The sequence below is a fragment of the Sus scrofa genome, chromosome 9 (genome assembly GCF_054392235.1).
Source record: "Sus scrofa isolate SSC_HxYL_T2T_F1_AM1 chromosome 9, Sscrofa_HxYL_maternal_Yorkshire_Landrace_v2.0, whole genome shotgun sequence".
In the NCBI taxonomy this organism is placed as follows: domain Eukaryota; kingdom Metazoa; phylum Chordata; class Mammalia; order Artiodactyla; family Suidae; genus Sus; species Sus scrofa.
This window is the reverse complement of record NC_139391.1, coordinates 141,563,577-141,586,715: the sequence shown is the minus strand read 5'-3', so window position 1 is coordinate 141,586,715 and position 23,139 is coordinate 141,563,577. Positions and strand designations below refer to the sequence as shown.

The window sequence follows — 23,139 nt, the reverse complement described above, 5'->3', positions numbered from 1 at the left end:
CGATGCCTGTGAGATGAGTCTGCGCTGGACCAAAGCTAAGGAGTGACGGGGGAATGAAGATGCTGGGATAAGGAATTTCGATGCGACAGATTTTTCAACACAGAGGAGAAATACAGGGAAAGGGCTACAAACTTAGTGAGACCAGAGCCGAGACTCCAGTCGGGAGGACATGACAGAATTAGGGTGTAAAGTTTTGAGAATCTGTGTGGGATTGAAGAAAGGACAACGTGAGTGACAGTTCTCAGGAAAATCCGCAGGAATTGTTGACCCCCTGGAATATTACAGTTGAGGAGGCAGGAAGATTTAAAAAAAAAAAATCCAAGAAAGCGGAATTCTGGTGGTGCTACTGATAGAAATGGGAAGTTTGGGGTAGGAATTATTTTGCAGGAGCTGATAACTGTCCTTGCTAAACCAGATGTGATGTTTGTGTGTCACCTTGGCTTGGTGCTGGTCCCCAGTTATTCCATCAAACATTCACCTGGGTATCTCGCAGAAGTATTTTATAAATAAATTAGCGTCTCCCGTTAAGTGATTCTGTCTAAAGATGATGCTGAATAACCTGGGCAGGGCTTCCCTGGTCACGGGATGGGCTCTGGGCGAAGCACTGGGGTTTCCCTGAGGAAGAGATCTTCCCTGGGACTCTCCGGGCTGCCTCCCTTTGCCTTCAGCTGGAAGCTAAGCCTCGAAAACCAGTGGTTTCCAGGCCCGCCAGCACATTCAAACCACCTATGAGCCTCTTTTTAAATACCCGTGAGTACCTCCGCTGAGCAATCCAACCAGAACTTCATAGGATGAGGCCCGAGCACACGTGTGCTTTCAGAGCTGCTGGAGGGCCGTCTATGCACAGTGAAGGCTGGGGCCCTTTTTCTGGGTCTGACCTTGGGAGTTGGTATGGCAACAGGGAAAAGCAAATCTGACTCCATATTGGATCCCTTTCTTTAACTTTGTATCTACTACTCTTGCTACAAGTGAATCACCAAAAGGATGTTGCCTGTAACTCAAAGTATCCCTAATGGCCCATCTCCAGACGGCTGCCTCCCATGCCCAGGGTTAAGCTAGAACGCCTTTGCTGAGCTGACAGGGAACACCCAGACCAGGCTGCCAGGGAGTGGCTGCAGGAAAGAAGAAATTAACACATCCCCCTTCAGAGTCTGGCTGGAACCAGGAAACACTTGCAACAATTTATCTCCTTTTTCCTTTTCCTTCTCACCGCCGCCCCCCCCCCCCCCGCAGCCACCGTCCCACCCCACTTTGTTCTCCAAAGAAACCAGTACCCCCTCCCCCAAGACACTAGTTCACCATCTTCCTGGTCGGATGACTTAACGGATAAAGTCTCTCCTTCCCCAAGCCCTCGTCTCCCAACTTACTGGTGAGCAGTATGAGCTTAGACTCAGTAACAGGAGGAACAATTCTCTCTCCTCCGGCCTCGCCCTTCCTGGGCGCCTCCACCCCATCTCTTTGGCTGTGTATCTGAGTGCTTGGTCTCAGGTTCTTGGCTGGCGCCTTCCCCCACATACACACCTCTTTATGGAGACACGGAGAGCCGGGCTTTGGAGACAGATGTGCAAACCTCAGCTCTGCCAAGAAGAGACACATCCCTTTTGGCGGAATTTCTGCCCTGAAATTTCACAGGGAGAGGTGGTCCCTGTGTTCTCACCACAGAAGGATCTGGCCGTTGCTGGCTGTCCCTCCAGTGATCCCAAGGACCATGAGAATCGGCCAGCTGTCTCCAAAAGCACTGAAAACTGTTATGTTCAAACCAGCCCAAAGATAAGGGCAACATGTGTGATGCAAGAAGGGGAATCGTTTAAAGAAAGACTCAGGGCAGCCAGGGTTCAACCGGACATCTGGCAGCCTCGAGGACATTTTAAAAAGTTTTCCTCAACCGTCACCTCCCCAGTTTTGCCTTCCTTACTTCCCATCATCACAAGCCATGCAGGCTTGAAGCTCCCAGGGTCTCTGTTGCTGTGACAAAGGCTGCCAGGCCACGTGGCCACAAGTTCACGACTCCCTCGTCCCTTGCTGCCGACCTCAGCCCAGAGGCCCTCCTCCCCGCCCTCGCTTACACAGACCTGCAGGGCCCTCCGGCCTTCCAGGTATTTGAGTCCAGTGACAAACTATACCAGGAGCAGAGGCTTCCACCGCATCTGGATCGCAGGACTCAGAGCACCTCGCCCAGCCGGCCCAGCACTTCCCAAACTTTGCTTCCAAAGCATCCTCTGCATATCTCCAGGGAGACCCAAAGCCAGAGTCTGAAACCCACAAGCACCAAGTGTTTTCAACTTTGCTGTCTTATTGCAGGACAGCCTGTGGCTTTAGCTTTCCAGTCCACTTGTTATAGAAAAGAGAGCTCTGAAATCAGCTGCCATCAGGTGAATTCGAAGGTATAGGAAGATACGCTAGGACTGTGCATGACTCAGGTGAAAAGCACAGGTAGGGTATACAGCTGGCGCACAATCGATGCTGACTGATTAACGCAGGTCGAAGACAGCGGTCCGGCAGTGGCCTCCACAACCGCGGTCCCCATCAGCCTGCCCCTTCTGACAGTGGCCCGGGCCACGGAACCTCTTCTGCTCCACAATCGGGGGCCAGAGGAAGAGCCCACCTGCCCCCTCTGTTCCCGCACCCCGTCCCACACCACCCCAGGCAGGCCTCCTCCTCCTGCACCTGCCCATCCGCAAGATGAGGAGGATGGAAGAACTCGCTCTTCAGGCTCCAGAACGCCCCCTTGTGCGTCGAATAACCTCGCGCCAGCCTTGCAAGTTTTCTTCCTAGAGGAACGGCTTTAAAAACCCACAAGATTATTAGTCACTAATTGCAATTCATCTCCCTTTATGTAAATGAATGCTTCAAAAATGCTTGACTCTCCTAGGTGAATGCTCTTCTGAAATAGCAACATCAAGAGGCATTAATGTGCTTACAAGAATCTCTCCCTCCAATCCCTGAAGCTGTAAGTCCCCAATCTATGCCGGCTCTCCACCTGCCTCTGTCACACGGAACTCCCTCCTGTCCCCAATCTATGCCGGCTCTCCACCTGCCTCTGTCACACGGAACTCCCTCCTGTCCCCAGTCCATGACGGCTCTCCACCTGCCTCTGTCACACGGATCACCAGGCATCAGGGCTCTGATTTCAGGAAACTCGTGATCAGCTTCGCACTGAGTGTTCCCAGGAAGGGGTCCATTCATTTTCGGCAAAAGCCGAAATGCTTTTTGTCTCCATCCTCCTATGAACAGCACGGCAAGATTGGAAGAATAGCGTTTTAATGGCTTGGAAACTGTTCCCAACAGAAGGATCTGAGAGGAGATTTTTCAAGGGTTACATCACTAAGTGACGGAACAAAGACACAGTGTCTGGCTGCTGCCCGCATGATTCCACCGTGAGCGGTGTTTTCATAATGATGTGGCGTGACCAGACACACCTCTTTCATAAGTGGTGGAAGGAATATCAGCTCGGAAATGAAGACCTCACCCCCAGAGCTAGGAAGTCAGCAAAGACGCTTAAAAGCAGAGCACACCTTTACTCCTGTGGCTTGTTTGCCACGGTAATAATAATAATAAAAATAATAATAATGGCCGAAATGGATTGGACGTCAGGCACGTGACATGCGTCGCCTCGAGTGACCCCTCTAAGAGCCCAGTGGGATGAGTCCTATTTTGTCCTCATTTTACACCAGAGGACACTGGAGCCTCAAAGAGGCTTTGACCAGCAACCAAAGTGAGAAGTGGGGACGAGACCCAGGTACATGTGAATCCCAAGTCCTTTCTCCCGGCTGTTGATTCAGATTAAGCAGAGCTGCACGGAGCGAAAGGCTGCGGCATCAGCAAAGCACTGCTGCCTCTCGTTCGGGGCCACTCACTCTCCACACACACTCCAGGCTCCACTTACACCCAACGTCGTGCTGGCCCTGACACTGTCGCACGGCTCATGCCCCTGTGCCTCTGGGATCCCTTCTGCCAGGACTGGCTGTCCCCTTTCCCCTTGTGCTCCTTCCAAGGGTCCTTGGAAACGGCAGATCCAGTAGGTTCTGGCAAAAACTGAGTGTCCACTTGGGGGGAGTGGGAGGGAGGTCCCAGGACCAGCAATGACGGCACAACATGACGGGGGTTCGTTTCCAGCCGATGCGGCCCGACAAGCAGTGTGGGATGTTTCCCCACAATGGCAGAGAAAATGAATTTAGACCCAAACGTTGTGGTCTTCCAGGTAGGGCACCAACCTTAGCCAGTCGGAGTTCTGGCCCCAGATCCACGAGCTTCTGCAAAGTCAAGCCCACTCCAGCCTGGCTGCCTGCACCTGCCCCTCCCAGCCTCAGTCCCATCATATCAGGGAAGCTGGGAACCATTGCACCTGCCCCCCCCTCCCCCCGCCACTTAAAGAGCACGGAAGCCCATCCTCAGGCTCGCATTTGGACACAAACAGTCGTCTTAGAAACTCTTCACCCGAGCAGCCTCATCCTGCCAGTGGAGAAGCTGGGCCCGCCCCTCGGCACCCGGAACCCAGGTTTACCACGTTCCCTGCCTCGTGTGCCGCCTCAGGGCTGTGCTGCTTTGACTAATTTCAGATGAGGAAGCAGGACGGAAAATACAAGAAACCATGGTTGGGGGCTTCCAGGGTTTCTGAAATCACTGCAATCACAGAGATGTTTTCCGTTCTCACTACACAATGCAGCTGATGGGGTTATGTGTGATCTAATTTAAATGGGAACCAGAGAGTTCCCTGGTGGTCTAGCAGGTTAAGGGCCTGGTGTTGTCACTCCTATGACCTGAGTTCAATCCCTGGCCCACAAACTTCTGTATCCCACGGCAGTGGCCAAAAAGAGGGGGCACCAGAAATATTCAGACAAGAGTCTGATACACAAAGAACAATGACTAGAGCAAAATAAAAATGGAGTTCTGACCCGCAAGCTGTGAGATGAATACTGACAGGGTTCAGAAACTTTTAGAACGATGACGTTATAGTTCTTGTGATTATTGGCATTGAAATTTAATTTGTCTGTTGGAGCCAATATTAAGAAGTCAAAGGTTTACTCTTCATATATCTTTTTTTCTTTCTTTTTTCCAGAAATCCATTTCTACTGCATTTATGAAAATATTGGCCAACAACAGGTCCAAGAAGAAAAAGAAAGAAAGAAAAAGAAAATGAGAACGGATCTTCACCACAGAGAAATCAGGACTTGCTGCCCTGTTCCCTGCAGCAGTGAGTGAGACAGGGCGCAAGAGTGGGTTATCAAGAGATGCAATAAATATTCCTGAATAAATGAAAAAAGGAAAGGTGGGAGCTCCCGCTATGGCCACTGAGATTGGTGGCATCTCTTGTAGCACTGGGATGCAGGTTCAATCCCCAGAATGGCACAGTGCGTTAAGGATTGGTGTAGCTCACAAGTGCAGCTCAGCTCTGATACCTGGCCTGGGAACGTCCACGGAGCAGCCAAAAAAGGAAAAAAACAAAAACAAAAGAAAATGTGACTTGAATGTGAGAATAAAACATTAATTATTCAATGCAATGAAGTCGGCGTGCTTTGGAGCGGTTAGCATTTCTATTCCAAGTTTCCCAAAGAAATGCAAGTCCTCTGAGCTACTGGCTTTTCTGCCATAAGAGCTATGCGTTAAGAGCTAGGAAGTCAGTCACTTTAAAACCCAAACGAAAAGCAGATCGTCCAACACACAAAAACCAGTAAACTGCCATAAATTAGTTTCCAGACACATGAGACCCGAGCTGTGTTTCTGGGAACAAAAGAGTCGCCAGAACACAGAGAAATCAAAGGTATTCACTGTTTGTTGGCATTTAGACTGTCTGTAATTTACAACATGTGCTTTGAAGGGTGGCATCTAGTTCTCACGCACTAGAATCTGCCAGGGCCGCTCCCTCCGGATCTGGAAACGTTTCTCCAGCATCCATGTTTTTCAAAGAGTGGGCGGCAAGCAAATGGGGCAGAAACAGGCTTCGGAGAGTCCCAGTTGTACACCTGCCAAAGCAGAGGTGTTTACCAACCTCAGGTCGAAATTTCCAACTGTGCTTCCCTGTTATTCCTGAAGCCACAAACCTTGACAAAAACAATAGCGATACCTAGAGCATGATTACAAGAAATACTCTGCTCAAACCCAACACTGTCCCGGTACCCCACTCGATAAACGTGCAGTAGATGCTTTCTCATGGGCCCCCTGCCTCTGTCCAGTCGCGAAGAAGAGCACTCATGGCCCCAAAGCCAGTGCTCCCGACCTTCATCCACTGGCACATGCAACTGACGGGCTTCCTTACAGGACCCGCCCTTGGGCAAAAGGACACGACACACACTCCAGAGTGGCGGCCATAACTCAAAGGGTGTGACAAGATGCGGGTCAGTGATGGGATGTTGTGAAAAGGCTACATGTGAACTCATTCTAGTTTTCGTGTGTCCTCTGCAAACGTGGGAAACTACCCGTCACGCACTTTGACACACTTTACACCTGGGTACAGCCCACCAGCAGGTCACAACCCTGGGGCTGAAACCTGATCTAGAAGCGTGGTAACACATTTCGTCAGGCCTTAGGGGTCATCCAAGCGTTTCTTTCATAAACGCATGTTCTGCTGAATTACCATTGAATTACAGAGGGCGAGGAAAGCCAGGGGGCGAGCTGGCCTAGGACATGTCATCAGCACAAGTCGGGGCAGAAGTGCCGAAGGAGGGATGCAGCAGGCAGGGGCCTTTGGAAACAAGCATCTCAGCTGTGGTACTTGTCAGCAGAAGCAGGATGTGATTGAGAAGTCCGGCCATGCTACACCATCATTTTCTTAGTTTCATTCTAATTGTATGTGTGCCCTTCAGCCCCTAAAGGACAGAGGAGCTAATGAAGGTATTTTAAGGCTACCTGGGATTTGTTTGATCAAGCATAAGACACACAGACATGGAAACGACAGTCAGGAGGGGAGAATTTATCCTCACGGTTCCCTAGATGCAGGGGAGCATTGGGGAAGTACCAGCGTCGGGCAGGAGGTGACGGGAGGGAGGGGAAGATGGGCAGGAGCCTGGACTCTGGGTTCTGGGGAAGCAGGGTTAGAGCTGGCTAGTGTGGACACTTCCCTAGGGCCTGCCCCACGGTCTGGCCCGCGGGCCTGGGCTGAGCAGAGCAGATGCGTCACGGCCCTCGTGTGAGCGCCTGACAGAAGGAGCTGGAGAAATGGGCTCTGGCTCGATTGGGTGGAGACGTGTTCCGAGAAAAGTCCTTCACTACCTCCAGGAACTGCCTACCCTGGGAAGGGCAGTGCCTCCAAGGCCCCCTGGTGTCAAAGCATCAAAAATGTAGCAAAGTGATCCAAACGAACCTCCATACAAAACGGAAACAGACCCACAGACCTAGAAAACAAACCTGTGGTTACAAAAGGTGAGGGGCGAGGGATAAAGTAGGAGTTCGCCAGGAACAGATGCAAACGACTGAACATAGAATAGATAAACAACAAAGCCTCCGGAACAGCACAGGGAATGCTACTCACATTTTGGAACAATCCGTAGTACTCTATAAGGTAAAAGAATCTGAAAAAGAATACACACACACACACACACACACACACACACTATGTATATATCCATACACGATACATAGTGTGTGCATGTATTTAAGTTATGTATATATAACTAAATCACTATGCTATACACCTGACTGACACTAACACAACATTATAAATCAACTATATATACTTCGATAAAAATAAAATAAAATGGAGTTCCCACTGTGGTGCAACAGGACCAGTTCTGTCTCTGCAGCACTAGGACGCAGGTTCCATCCCCAGCCGGCACAGCGGGTTAAAGGATCCGGGGTTGTCACAGCTGTATCATAGGTTGCAATTGCAGCTCAGACATGATCCCTGGCCTGTGAACTCCATACACTGCGGGGTGACCAAAAAAGAAAATAAGTAAATAAATAAATTAAATAGGCATGATGAATATAAGAAGCAGGTACCCCTCAGCATGGCAACACCGTCACCCCCTGCCTGGCAGAACCTACCCAGAACCCTGCAAGACAGAAAACCCGCAGAATCCTTTTGCCACCTGGAGGACACACATCTGTGCAGTGTCCTGAAAGAGCCCATGAGATACTGGGAGGGCCTAAACATGAGACAAGAGAACATACTAGTTCAGCCAAGCTCGGCAGGAACTAGAGAGGAAAGCTGGACCTCCACCGCCCGGGAGCCCTGGCCTTGAACACGTCTAGAGCATCCGGGGAGCGGCTTCGTCTCCGCGGGACAGGTTCACAAACCGCATTCCCGACTCCCTGCCCCTCTTCAGGGACAGAACCACACACACCTCTGCCACCGGGGTCCTCCCTCCACTAGGGGAGTATGTGTGTTCTGGCATTTAGTCCTCACCGCTTGTCAGGGGGTGCAAATGACTATGATTATTCTCAGATGAGGAAACAAGGGGAAAAGATTAGAAAAACACGCCCACGGCTGCAGAGCCAGCAGCCCCTGGAGCCAGAACGGGGCCCAGACTAACTCCAAACGTCATCTGGCCCAGCCTCCCCACTGTTGTGGCTGTTGTTTCTAATAAAAAGTTGGAATAGAAAGCAGAATAGGAGGTCCCTGGTGGCCTAGAAGGTTGAGGATCCAGCACTGCCAAGCTGTGGTTCATGTCACTGCTGTGGAGTGGGCAGCATCCCTGACCCGGGAACATCCGTGTGCCACAGGAAAAACAAAAGAGGCAAATGGAAAATGACTGCCCGGTGTGGACTATGCCCAGTGGACTGCGATTTCCTCCTCAATCTAGACGTTACTGAAGGTCCGTTTTGCACTCTTGGTGTCCCGACTTCTCACCACCTGCTGTGATCTAAGCCCTGGCTTTCCTTCTTTCTCATGTGCCTCGCCACCCCCCCAGCCAAGCCAGCCCACAGCGGGCAGAGTGGTCGGGACTCCTGCCCCGGGAGGATTCCATTTGAACGTCCTCCCCGGCTTTACGCTTTAGGCGGTTTTTAATCATTTTAACTTTTACCTGCACCTGAATGATGGAGGAAACAGATGAGAGAAGGTCAGGTCCGAGCACCACGTCCATGCTGTGGTTTTAGAAACTGTACTGCAGAGCTGTCCCTGGAAACGGGTCACACACATTGTGTCACCAGCCAGTGCTTCTCTCCAACCCCCCACGGGACTCCTCTTCTTTCAGTACTGGAACAATACTGCTCCTTTCCAGTCTCACAGCACCAGTGGTTGTTCCAGGATTCCTGGCAGGACCACACACCACCCCACCCCCTGCCCCGCCCCGCCGCCGCCCCCAGGAGCTCAGGGTTGACGTCACAGGGTTCTCGGCCCCTGGAGCCACATGAGAGGCCTGTGCTGACCTAGAGCTGTTCTGTCCAGACCACAGGGCTAAGCCTCTACAGCAGCCAGGCAGGGTGGCGACTGGGCGGGACAGGGGACCAGGTGCCCATCTGCTGCCAGCAGGCTGCTCAGAACTCGCCATCAGGAACCAGGGTCCCTGTGACCAAATTTTCTCATGGTGCCACAGACACCAGAACTGCAAGGATTTTTAAGGAGAAATGTGCAGACTTTCCAATTTTTGATTCCCACTTTTAACTGGAGGTTCCGTGCAGGACAAAAAAACCCATCTGACAGACCCTCCCCCATGCCCACGTGGCATCACGCGGGCACTTGTCCACTGTGCTTGACAGGGGCTGTTTTGTTATCGTTGTGGTCATCACTCGGTTTCTGTCTGTCTGTCTCTGTCTGCTGTCCACTATGATCGCACCTGCGCCACGAGCGGCAGGCCTGCTCTGCCCAGGTTCTGTCTGAGCACTTTTGCTGCTCTAGGAATTCCTGTGACACCCCCACCCTGGCGCACCGAGGCCTTCGCCTCCCTGGTGTTATTCCTACAAACACAGGCTTCTCCCACAGCCCTGCAGGACGTGGGGCCATTTTTCGATCGTTCATGCCTGTGCTGCTTGAGTCCGAGCTGGCCGCCTTGCCCCTGTCTTTATTGGGAGCCCTGCCCCTGCTGTTTCAAGTGTTCTCTCTCTCGTTTTCTTTTATCATGCTGAGAGCACCTAAGAGGGTGAGATCTACCCTCCTAACGCATTTTTAAGTGCACAACACAATGCCCTTGACCACAGGTGCAATGCTGCCCAGCTGAGCTCCAGAACTGTCCACCTTTGATAATGGAGGCGCATGGCAGCCGGGCCCCCTTCCCTGGGCCTCTGACAACCACCGTCCAGTTCCCAAAGCCTGACTGTTTTAGACTCCTCGTGTTGCTGGGCTCATGCAGCGTGTGTCTGTCTGCGTCTGGCTGGTCTCACTCAGCCTAACACCCTCCAGGTCCACGTACACTGTCAAGTGATTCTGACTCAGGCTCAGACCAGTGCAGAGCCAGTAGGAGACGGCTTCCTCCCTCCACTCCATCTCCCTCCTGTTCCCAAACTGTGCTTTCTTTGTCCTTCTTTCTTTCTTTCTTTTTTTTGATGGCCACACCCACAGCATATGGAAGCTCCCAGGCCAGGGATTGAATCTGAGCAGCAGCTGCAACCTACACCGCAGCAGCACCAGATCCTTTAACTCCCTGCACTGGGCTGGGGATTGAACCTGCACCTCCACAGCAACCGGAGTTGCCGCAGTCAGATTCCTAACCCGCTGTGCCACCGCAGGAACTCCCTCTGTGTCCTTTTTCCTACCTGAATTCTTAGCTCCCTCACCCAGCCCTTACATATGTGTCTGGCCCCTTGGAATTCAGCAGTCGCCTGGTCTTGCTTGCCCACGTGTGAACTTGGCTCTCTCCGATGGCCTCTGACGCCCGTCCCTTTCGAGGGAATGTTGCATTCTCCTTGCTTCCCCAGGAAACCCAGCCCTGACCACTCCCAACTTCCAGTTAGCAAGACAAGCCCCATCTCTTTCTTCCCTGTCCAGGTGGAAAGGAGATGAGGATTCATGCCACACCCTCCCCTGTATCCGCTTTGAAGGGCACAGTAAGAATGGACACCTCACTGAGCCAAGTCCATAGATTACAACATGGTGCACTCTTGGCGTTGTACATTCTACGCGAATGGAAAGATGTAACGACAAGCATCCATCGTTTTCACTGCCCTAAAATTCTCTGTGTGTCCCATATTCTCCACTCTTCCCAACCCCCAACCTCTGGCAACACCTGATCTTTTTTTTTTTTTTTTTAACAGAATATAGATGGAATCATACAACATTTTCAGATTTGTTTCTTTCACTTAGCAACATATATTTAAAGTTCCTCTGTCTTTTCATGCCTTGGTAGCTTGTTTTTTCAGAGTTGAGTAATATTTATAGCTGGACAACTTTTATTTATCAATTTACCTACTAAAAGACATCTCGATTGCTTCCAAATTTTGGCAAAGCTGCTATACACATCTACATGCAGGTTACTGTGGGGATACAAGCTTTCAGCTCCTGCGGGTGAACACCAAGGAGCACAACTGCTGGATCCTAGGTAAGCGTATATGCACTTTTGTGAGAAGCCACCAACGTATCTTCCACAGCGGCTGCACCATGTTGCATTCCCACCAGCAAGAGTGACTTCCTGTTTGCGCCACATCCTCACCAGCATGTGGCGTTCTCAGCGGTCTAGATTTTGGCCATCCTGGTAGGTGCACAGTTGGATCTCATTGTTTTAATTTGACTTGCTCCAATGATGTATGCTGTGGCGCCTCTCTTCATATGCGTTCTTACCACCTGCATATTTTCTTTGATGGAGTGTCTGTTAAGATCTTTGGTCCATGTTTAATTAGTTGTTTGTTTTCTTACAGTTGCGTTCTAAAAGTTCTTTGCATACTTCGGATTAGCAGTTCTTTATCAGAGGGCCATGCCTTTTTGCAAATACTTTTTCCCAGTTCGTGGGCTGTCTTCTCTTTCTCTCGACCTTATCTTTCACAGAACAGAAGATTTTCACTTTAACGAAGTCTGGTTTGTCAGTTACTTCTCTCATGACCTGAGCCTTTGATGCTGTGTCTGAAGGTCACTGCCGTATTCAAGACCACTTAGGTTTTCTCCTCTGTGATCTTCTAGAAGTTTCACAGTTTCGAATTTTACATTTAGGTCTGTGATCCATTTGCAGTTGGTTTTGTGGAAGGCATAAGGCCTGCATCTAGATTTTTTTCTTTCATGTGGATGCCCATTTGTTTTGGCATCTTTTGCTGAAGAGATTCTCTTTGTTGCATCGGGTTACCTTTGCTCTGTTGTCAAAGATGTTGGTTCTATTTCTGGGCTCTCTGCTCTGTCTGTTCTATCAACCTCTTTGTCTGCTCTCTCACCAACACCACACTGCTGGATTATGGTTGCTTTACAGTAAGTCCTGATGTAGGTAGGGTGAGTCTCCAACTTTGTTCTTCTTCAAGATTGTATGGGCAGTTCTGAGTCTTTTCCTCTCCACATAAACCCAACCATGTAAGCTATACTATATGGTTTAACCTCTCCATACAAAGTTTAGAATTAGGGTGTTGATTGCCACACAATAACTTTCTGGGATTATGATTTCAGTTGCATTGAATCTATAGAGCAAGTTGGAAAGAACTGACATCTCTTTTTTTTTTTTGTCTTTTTAGGGCCACACCCATGGCATGTGGAGGTTCCCAGGCTAGGGGTCTAATCAGAGCTGTAGCCTCTGGCCTATGCACCAGTCACAGCAACACCAGATCCGAGCCACATCTGCGACCTACACCACAGCTCATGGCAGTGCCAGATCCTTAACCCACTGAGCAAGGCCAGGGATCGAACCCACAACCTCATGGTTCCTAGTCGGATTCATTTCCACTGCACCATGACGGGAACTCTGGAACTGACGTCTTAGTATTGAGTCTTCCTAATTATGAACATAATAGCTCTTCACTTATTTAGTTCTTTGATTTTGTTCATCACACTTTTATACTTATCCTCGTGTAGATCTTACACATATTTTTCTAGACTTATACCTAAGTATTTCATTTGTAGGGTGCTGATCAAATGGTATTGCGTTTTCGATTTCAAATTCCATTTGTTCATTGCTAATACAGAAAAGTCATTGGCTTCTGCATATTCACTTTGCATCCTGCAGTGTCGCTATAACCACCTATTACTTCCAAGAGTCTTTTTGTTGATGCTTTCAGGTTTTTACATGGACTGTCATGTCACTTGTGAACAAAATTTTATGTCTTTCTTCCTAATCTGTATATATTTCCTTTTCTTATCATATTGCATTAGCTGGGACTTTTAGTACAGTGTTAAAAAGGAGTAGAGGGGAAACCCTTGTTTTGCGTCTCATCTTAGGGAGAAAACCTCCAGTTCCTCATCATTAAGTATGACGTTAACTGTAGGTATTTGTAGATATTCTTTATCAAGTTGACAAAGCCCCCCTTTATTCCCAGGGTACTGAGAGTTTTTTAAACAAAAGGTAAAGCCTGATTTTTAACATGTGCCTATAAATAGTAATTATATATGACGTGATAGGCTTTGTGCTGATAAGGAGAACAGACTCAGATGTCATGGAGCCTTCTTTCCCATGCACTGGTTAAGTCATCATAAATTTTCCTTCCCACACACTCGCATACACTTGCTGCACAACCTTCATCAGAGGGACCACCTGCTTCCTTGCTGATTACAATCACTTCAAGTTCATTTTCACAGTTCTTTTTAATGATATGCAAGAATGCCTCATCTAATAACAAGGTGTGGTTTCTCTTGTAGAGTCTTGCTTCTGTGACATGATCATTTTTAATTTTATAAGTTTTCTTTCCAATAAGTGTGTACTCGGGAATCTTGTGACACATCTTGCATCCTTTACATTTATTCGCAACTCTGGCCCATAAGTACACATTGAACTGTCAGTTTCCTGACACCTTATTAATATAATGATTATCATTATAGTTTCCCAGTAAATAGCACTTGTTTCTTTGGACTGGGTACTTTTATACTCTTCCTTGCTATAGTAAAGACAACCCAACACAAGTATGGGACTCAGATAAGTTTCCTCGGCTTGACTGCAGTTGGACGGACCAGGGCAGGCTGGGACTGCCAGCCTGTTCCCTCCCAAGACATTGATTTATTCAATTCATTTTAATGTTTTTGGTTGCTCCTTGTGCCAGGAATACTGCAGATACAGCAAGAAAAGGTAAGAAAGAAAAACATCTCTACCCTTCAGGACTTTATATTCAGGGCAGAGGAGATCACAAAAACAAGGTGAAAAATACGTAGACAAAAAAATACAGGTATGTGAGCTGGTGCTAAGTGCCGTGGTGAAAGATAAAGCAGGACGCGGGGACGGGGAGGGAGGTTACTGAAAAGGAGACCTCTGAGTAAAGCCCCAGAGGCAGTGAAGGAGGGAGCGTGCCATCCTTTATGGGAGGAATCGGAGGATGGGGGAAGAGCAAGAGTAGAAGCTAAGCCGTGGAGCTTGCCTGACACCCAACACCCACCAATGGGGAGAGACAAGGTCAGAGAGGTCAAGGGGGGTGAGGCTGGGAAGGGACTTCCATCATAAAGACTGAAGTCAATCAACCCAGTAGGAAGGGACACCATCTGCGTTCTAGTGGAGGAGAGGCACACTGCTGTAACTCACATTTCAGACAAGACTGGGTGTGTTCAGGGTGGTATGGCCATAGCCGGTGGCTTGCATTTCAATAGGACCCTGTGGGGCTGTGGGGCCCGTAGGGGAAAGGTGAGGAACGGAGGAAGCAGGACAGCACCCGCTCCTCCCTAACCTGCTGGCTGCTCCTTGGTGCTGTCCGCATCACACACCTGGAGAATGGTGCCCACAATGGGGTCCCACCACCAGGTGATCTTTCCCATCAACCCCCTCTGGGATTTCAAGGTCAAGTCCCTTTTCTTTCTCTAAGCTTGAACCTCCCAATGCTGGGCAGACCTGTCCTGGAGCAAAGCTGTGGGCAGGGCTACAGAATACCAAAGAGAGTTCTCCCTGAATGGGACAGAGGGAGGGGCTCATGGGGGCAGGTACTTATACCAGCTTGGGCACGTTCTAGGCACTCCACACATGGGATTTAATTAAACATCACGACAGCCCATGAGATACAGGGTGGCTAGAGATTCAGGGCAGATTTGGGTGAGCGATTCCTACTGTTCTCCTCCCTTCCCTTCTGGGGTCTCACTGTTCTGCAGAAAAGCGTAGCAAATCATTAGCTTGATCGTGAAAGGTATGTAGCTCCCTGGAGAGGGAGATCAGAGGGCACGGCAGGGCATCACAATTCGGTCTCCAGCCGAGACCTTAGGAGCTGACAAACCCAAGATTAGGTGTTTGGTCACAGGCTAAATTAAGCCCTCCTCAGGGAGCCAACCACAAGACAAAGGTGGGGCCACCATAAGCCGAGACCTGAAAGTGTTCACAGCCTGCTCTCAAGGCTCTCAGCAGAGGGAGATGGACGAGGGGGTTGGAACCGGCATGTGCACCCTGAAGTATACAGAATGACTGGCCAACGGGGACCTTGGCCAGTAGCACAGAGACCTCTGCCTAATAGTCTGCGATGGTCCCTGCGGGAAAAGCATCTGGAAGAGAGTGGACGTGTGCGCCTGTCCAACGGAATCGCTTAGTGGCACAGCAGAAATGACCACCACGTCGCCAACCGGCTATACTTCAACAAAACTTCAAACAAACAGAAAAAGGCTGCCAGGCTTGCACCTTCTTCTCGTACCTGGGAGTCATGAGCAGAGGCGAGGAGGAGGACTACCTGGGGCCAGGTGGGAGTGGCAGAGACAAATGAGTGAGGGCAGGCTGGAGAGACACGCCTGCGCTGCCTTTAGCTCCCACCCTGTCAGGGAGACCCCGCCCCTTCCCTCTGAGATGCTCAAGCGTTCGCGAGACTGTCAGGGGCTGGGGGGTAGCTTCCGTCGTTCCCACCCCTCTTGCACAGGAGCCGTGAACTGAAGGTCAGGACCTGGGTCTCACCTATTGGCTCATCCCAGAGGCCGTGAGGGCCGGGGACAGGCAATGCGTTCTTCCAGCCATGGAAAGACCTGACCGGAGACCTGGGCTCTAGGGTCCAGACTCCCAGATGGGGGAGAACGTCTCGGGATCACGACGACTCATGCTTCCCGAATGAGCTCGGGAGATGGAGCATCAGGCCTCCACCCACAAGGGTCTTGAGGTCACGGGTGAGAGCTAAACTGTGGCTCCCAAATTAAGATGCTGAAATGCTAACCCCCAGTAACTTGGAACACGATGATGTTTGGAAACGGGGTCTTTAGAGAGGTAATTACATTTAAAGGAGTTTGTCAGGGTGGGCCCTAACCGCACAGGACCGGTGCCCTCGTGAGACGAGATCAGGCCCAGACACACAGCGAACAAGCACGTGAGGACCAGGGAGAAGACAGCCGTCTCCCTGCCCAGGAGGGTGGCCTCAGGAGGAACCAGGCCTGCCGACACCCGGATCTCAGCCTCTCAGCCTCCGGAGCTGTGAGAGAATAAATGACGTCTAAGCTGCCCAGGCTGTGGTGCTTTGTTAAGGCGGCCCTGGCAGATGAGCAGAGCCACCTTGACAGTGACACCGGCTCACTTGGGTTCTAAGCAGCACTACATGTCTCATGCCGCAGAAGAGCTGAAACTCTCCTGCCAACACGACTCAGAAACAGTTGATTGTGAGGGTGCGGGGGTCATCGCGGCACCTCTGGCCCGTGGCCTCCATCCCTGGGGCCTCCTGCATCAGTTCAGACAGGCTCTCTTCCCCACCCCAAGTCCTTCACCATCAGGACTCTAGCTGAGCTCCCCCCAGCCCCCTCATCGTTGCACCTCAAACCCAAACAGCACGTCTCCTCGGCAGCACACCCACTGCCCAGCGGGACAGAAAGCCTGTCCTTCTCCAAGATGTGGGCCGAATCTCTTTCTCTGGGATGTGCCCTCTCACCCTTCCCAGGGCTCGTGTTTGAATCCACTCCCATGTGCTCTGCCCGTGCTCCGGCGGTCAGAATGTCCCGCCAGCAGCAGCTGGGCCACGCCTGGACTCTGCCCACAGCAGACATCACTAGCTGATCTGAGGCTCCCGGCTACTAAGTCGATTTAGGCATGAAAACTTCTCCGCACGTCTCCAGGAGGCCACTGCCGATGGATCAGAGCAGTTAAGGAAGGAGTTCCCACTGTGGCCCAGTGGGTTAAGGACCCAACATAGCACACGTGAGGATGCGGGTTGGATCCCTGGCCTCGGTGCACACGCACACGCGCACACACCCGCACACACACTGACGGGCCTGGCCTCCTGCCTGCTGGTCCCTGGACTCGTCTATTGACCTGTGCGTGTCGTGCTCACGTCTGGATGGCCACGGGAAGTTCTACCCGCCGCCGCCGCCAGCTCCCTTTGGAAATTCTCTAATTGCCAGGGTGAAACCCTCCCCTCCTTCCCAGCTCCACTGGCCCTCAGCCTTGAGATTTCCTAATGGAAACGGCTCGCTTCTCCTGGACTCCCAGGGGGTAATTAGCCGTCTGGGACTGCAGCTCCCTCGCTCTCCGAAGTAGGAAGGCAAAGTCATTGCCAAAACTGTCGGCGACGTCCACACCCCCTTCCTTGAAGAGAGCATGCGAGGGAGCTGGTTCGTATTGACGGGATCCTTGTATTTACTGACCGAAACCTGTGCACTGTGGCTTTTCCCGTTTGTCGTTTGAGACCACAGGTGCCGAGCATGTTTAATCACACAGCACAGCTCGCATTTAATGAGAAAAATGTCGAGTATATTGTTATCCACCCGAAAAGCTGTGAAAAATATCTCTGCCATCTGCAGCGAGGCTTCGGCTGCTGCCTCTAAGAATGTAACAAGGTGAAATTAACAGTCGGGCAAATGCTTAAAAATGGAAACTTGCCGAACTTCCTCTTAGTTTCTAGGACACCAGAAAGAAGCACAGACCATCCCTCCAAGTCAGGTCCGTATTCGTCGCCTGGATTCCTGCGACAGCCTGCCACGGAATCGCTTTCTTCCTGCGTTCCCCAGGGCACCCACATTGCTGCCAGAATTACTTCCCAAATCCTAGACCTGGCTGTCTACGCACAAACCTCACGTGGCATCTCCTCTCCCCAGCACTGCTGGTCAGCATGCCCTGCGACCCAGCCCCGGGCTGCCCTCCCAGCCCCTCGCCCGCACCCTCGTTCTAACCCAGCCCCTGGTTACAGCGGACCTGCCGTCCCCCTCCTCCCGCTCAGGATCAGCGTCTCCCCCCTTCTCTGGGGAGCACATCTTCCGGCACTGACCTCAGGGCTCGCCTCCTCTGGGACTCCTGCAGGCGGAATCAGAGGGGCCTCCTTTGTGGGCATGAAGCAATGTACATCTGTCTCTGTGGGAGCACCTGTCACATGGATCCCTAGGGCTGTTATCCTGAGCTCCTTTGGGGCATGGCTAGCACTTCACCCATGGTCACCGCACACCCCAGCCCAGCCCAGCCCAGCCCCTGCCTTTGATAACAAAGTCGCCACAAAGGGGGCAGGAGAGTGAGCGGATGAGGTTTCTGAGCTAGAAACTCGCTCTTTTTTGACTCTGGCAATGCAAAACCTTGCCATTATGCAGGCTGTGTTTATTTCTAGGGTTTCTCTCTGCACGTTGGCTCTTTCTCCTACTGAAAGAAATAACAGCCCTGTCCATCAGAGAGCCATAGATAGTGATAAAAATCCTCCTTTTAGACAGTGAGTTCACTTGTTCTTAAGTCATTCTTGGCCACAAACTGCAGACGCATCATACGAGGGCAATGTGGTATCTCTGAGAAGCCACATGCTTAGAAGTTTATAATTTGCCTCGACGATGACTCAGGTCTGGAGGTGTCACTGCTTATTTGCGCTTGGCTTGGGTGGGGACGTGACGGGAAACATGGCCTCATCGTCCTGGCGCCAGTCTGTGGCACCCAGCGAGCCATACCTGTCCCCTGGAAAGGCGTCCACTTCTTTTTCAGGTGTTGGAGGGACAAAGAGCAACTCTCTCCTCTGGGACCGCTGCCTGTCCACAGGGGATGCCTCCCCCAGGACCACCGCCGACCCCCACGTCCCAGCAAGACTTCCAGTTGCAAGAGATAAACTCGCCCTATGTGACTTTCAGCAAAACAAATGGAATATTTGGTAGGCTACGGGGTTATCTCGCCAAAGCCAAAAGAAGGACACATAACAGGCTTCAAGGGGAAGCGGAACTAGGAAGTAGCATGAAGTGAACTTCAGGCCGGCTTTCTCTCCCCCTCCCGGCAGCACCCACTCCGGCCAAACAGGACCAGCCGAAGGTGTACGTTCACAGACCCCAGTTCAAAGAGCCGTCAGACCCTCCCCAGGCTTCTCTGGTTTCCCAGCACAAAGGCACTCGGTGGGTTTCTTGCCGGAATCGACTTCGACCCAGGAGACACGTGCGTGTGACACACGGGAGCCTGTCCCTGCGGGGAGGAGCGTGGTCCGCACGGACACACAGGAGAGGGTGGCGATTCTGCCCTCCTGGCCTCGCCTTTAAAAAGCAGTTGTTTTGGAGGAGTGTGGTTGACCTCCAATGCCGTGTTCGTTTCAGGTGCACAGCAAAGCGTATCAGTTACACACACACACAGATCCAGTCTTTTACAGATGCTTTTCCTACACAGGTGATTACAGAATGTTGAGTAGGTTGCCCAGTGCGTGTTCCTTCTCTATTTTCTCCTATCCCGGCCTGTTCCCCAGGTGTCGGGAGCGAATAATGGGGGTGGACGGCGCAGACAACATCGACTCCCAGCTCCTCTCCGCATCAGCCACGCGGTCTGGTCCGGGCTGAACTGTGGCCCCTCAAAGATGATGGCTCCCCGACCTCCAGGACCTCATTTGGAGATGAGGTCTTTCCAGGTAACGTCAAGTTCAGAGAAGGTCTTTAAGTTGGGACTTAATCAACGTGACTGATGTCCTTATAAAAGGGGGGATGGGGACACAGAGTGACACGAACGTAGACTAGTGTGTGAACATGGAGACGGGGGGAGCCAAGGAAGGCCCGAGGTTGCCAGCAAGCCTCCAGAAGCTAAGGGACAGTGTCGGGACAGCCTCTCCGCCATGGGAGGAAGGAAGCGCCTCTGCCAACACCGGATCCCAGCCCTCTGGGCTCCAGAGCTCCGAGACAGCAAGCCTCTGCTGCTTTGGCCACTTAGCCCGCGGTACTCAGTGACGGCAGCCTGAGCAAACCAACATCCTGCCCTTCCCGAGAAAAGAGCCAGGCCAGCAGAGCAGACCTGAGGCGATCTTTCTCCACCCTTAACCAAAAAGGGGAAGAGAATGACTTGACCACTGAAGCCACAACTTATCTTTAACACGGAGGGTCCCTGAATGGGAGATTTCTTCCTCCTGGCAGGTCCAAAGGGTGGAGATTAAGAGTTCAGTTACGGGAGTTCCCTTGGTGGCTCAGCATGAACAAACCCGACTAGGATCCATGAGGATGTGGGTTCAATCCCTGGCCCTGCTCAGTGGGTTAAGGATCCAGCATTGCCGTGGCTGTGGTGTAGGCCGGCAGCTGCAGCTCCAATTGGACCCCTAGCCTGGGAACTTCTATATGCCGTGGGTGCAGCCCGAGAAAGAAAACAAAAAAGGTTCAATTACGTATACATTCTTTTTCCCATATTATCTTCCATCATGTTCTATCCCAAGAGATTGGATATAGTTCCCTGTGCTGAAGAGCAGGACCTCATTGCCCATCCATTCTACATGCAATAGTTTTCATCTACCCCAAACTCCAGTGCCTCCCAGCCCCTCCTCCTCTCCTTTGGCAACCACAAGTCTATGAGTCTGTTTCTGTTCTGTAGACAGGTTCATTTGTGCCACACATTAGATTCCACATATAAATGACATCAAATGGTATTTGTCTTTCTCTTTCTGACTTACTTCACTTAGTATGAGAACCTCTAGTTGCATTCACGTTGCTGCAAATGGCATTACCGCATTCTTTTATATGGCTGAGTAGTATTCCAGTTTATATATGTATCACATCTTCTTAACCCATCCATCTGTGAGAAAAAGAATGTATGTGTGTGACTGGGTCACTTTGCTGTACAGTAGAAATTGGCAAAACATTGTAACTCAACTATACTTTAATTTAAAAAATTACTTACAGGGTCATAATGCATAGCACAGAGAATATAGTCAATATTTTATAATAACTTTGTATGGAGTATAATCTATAAAAATATTGAATTCCCATGTTGTACATGTGAAACTAATATAAATATTGTAGGTCAACTACACTTCAATTAAAAAATACTGTACACTGTATATTTTAAAGTTGCTAAGAGACTAGATATTAAAAGTTCTCATCATAAAAAGTTATCACATATGTGTATATATGTATATTTATATACGTATTTAGAGATGTATGTATTTAGAGATGGAGCCTTTGAGAGGTGATTAGGTCAGGATGAAGCCCTCATGCTGGGGTGAATGCCCTTATACGAGACCACAGAGACCTAGTGCCCCCCTTCTGCCACCTGAGGACACAGTGAGAAGAGAGCCATCAATGAAGCAGGAAGCAGGTTCTCACCGGACACTGAGTCTGCAGGAGCCATGATCTTGGAGTTCCAGCCTCCAAACTGCAATAAATAAATGTTTCTTCTTTATGCACGCAGCCCATGTTATCTGTTATAGCAGGCTGAAGAGACAAAGACACACATTTTTAAAATTATGTATAGATTTCATAATGTATAAAACAAAAATATATTTAAATATGCATTACTTATTATACACCTACTTATTACATATTATATATATATTTCTATATTCTATATACATGTAGATTTACCAGAGGAGTCACATAGAAATATAGAGAAAATCAAAGTTAAGGAAAGGGGAGATTCCTGTTTTGAGGAAATGCTTTTCCTTTGACCACGTGCATTATTCCTTTGACCCACTGTTCCTCTTAGGTTTGGTCTTGGATTTTTTTATTTGCAACTTTTTTTTTCTTGGCAAAAGTATTGGTTGGAACCTTTTGTGGAATTCCTTCTTTGTCTAGAAATCCACTAGAAAGCCAGGTTGAGAATGGCTTGTCTGTTAAGTATGCATCATTCAGGTGAGAGAGGGAAGGGATGGGTCTGTCCACCGTTCCTGGAGCTGGGCTGGCCAATGTGGGAGCCAATGGCCACACGTGGCTCTTTCAGTTTCAATTAGTTTAATGGAAGGTGACTTCCTCAGTCACACTGGCAGAGCACCCCGTGGCTGGTGGCTGCCTCACTGCAGAGCTCAGCCGGAGAGCATTTACACACTTGTGGACAGTTCTATCATGTGGGACGGCTCAGGAGGAGCAACCGCTGGAACAGAAAGACATGCCAGCCCAAGTCCAGCTCTCCACTTTCCTGAGGCAAAGCATTCTCTCTCATTATGCTTTTTATTCCCTTCCTACTAAAAGAGAGAGAAAAACCACATGCCCCCATAATGGACTGGCCTGGGGAATTAAAGGAAATGCATGCAATCGGTTTAGCACAACAAATATGAACTGGACATTGTAAATCTGTTGACCAAAGATGTACCATCCTCCAGCCTCTGTGGAGCCTGCAGTCACATACAGAGATAAAGTTTTCAAAGAATTATAATTATAATTTATAATTATAATACATGGGGAGTTCCCATAGTGGCGCAGTGGAAACGAATTCGACTAGGAACCATCTCCATATGCTGCAGGTGCTACCCTAAAAAGGACAAGAGAAAAAATTATAATACAGGCAATAAGAAATATGCATAAGATGTTAAGATGGATAAAATGATGACACAAAGGTAGAAACATTCCTTGGAGGGATGTGCAGGCATTTGCAGGAAATCTCCATGTAGGAAATGCTTTTTTTTTTTTTTGGGGGTCTATTTGTATTTTTAGGGCTGCACCCACGGCATATGGAGATTCCCAGGCTAGCAGGCTAGGGGTTGAATCGGAGCTGTAGCTACTGGCCTGCCTACACCACAGACATAGCAACTCAGAATCCAAGCCGCTGTAGCTCTGATTCGACCCCTAGCCTGGGAACCTCTATACACGGCAGATGTGGTCCTAAAAAGCCAATAAAATAAAATAAATAAACATAAAAAAATAAAAATACCCAGTCCTCAACAAAGTAAAATTCACAATGTCCACATTTGCAGTGAGATTCCTAGGCATTCAAAGATGCCAGAAAATACAACCCATAATAAGGAGGAAACACGACCAGTGAGATCTGACCCAAAAAAGACACCAGAATGTAGGAATTACCAGACAAAGACATTAAAAGCTCTTATAATTGTATTTCTTATGTTCAA

The 23,139-nt window shown here is 49.9% G+C and overlaps 1 long non-coding RNA gene across 1 annotated transcript in view; it reads right to left on the bottom strand.

Annotated features, from left to right (window-relative positions):
- LOC146400250 (uncharacterized) overlaps positions 1–1,566 on the bottom strand; it is a 54,461-nt gene extending 52,895 nt beyond the window's left edge. Inside the window, exon 1 of the long non-coding RNA XR_014816892.1 lies at positions 1,368–1,566. This is a non-coding gene — a long non-coding RNA (uncharacterized LOC146400250). The remainder of the gene's footprint in view (positions 1–1,367) is intronic.
- Between the last annotated feature and the right edge of the window lie 21,573 nt (positions 1,567–23,139).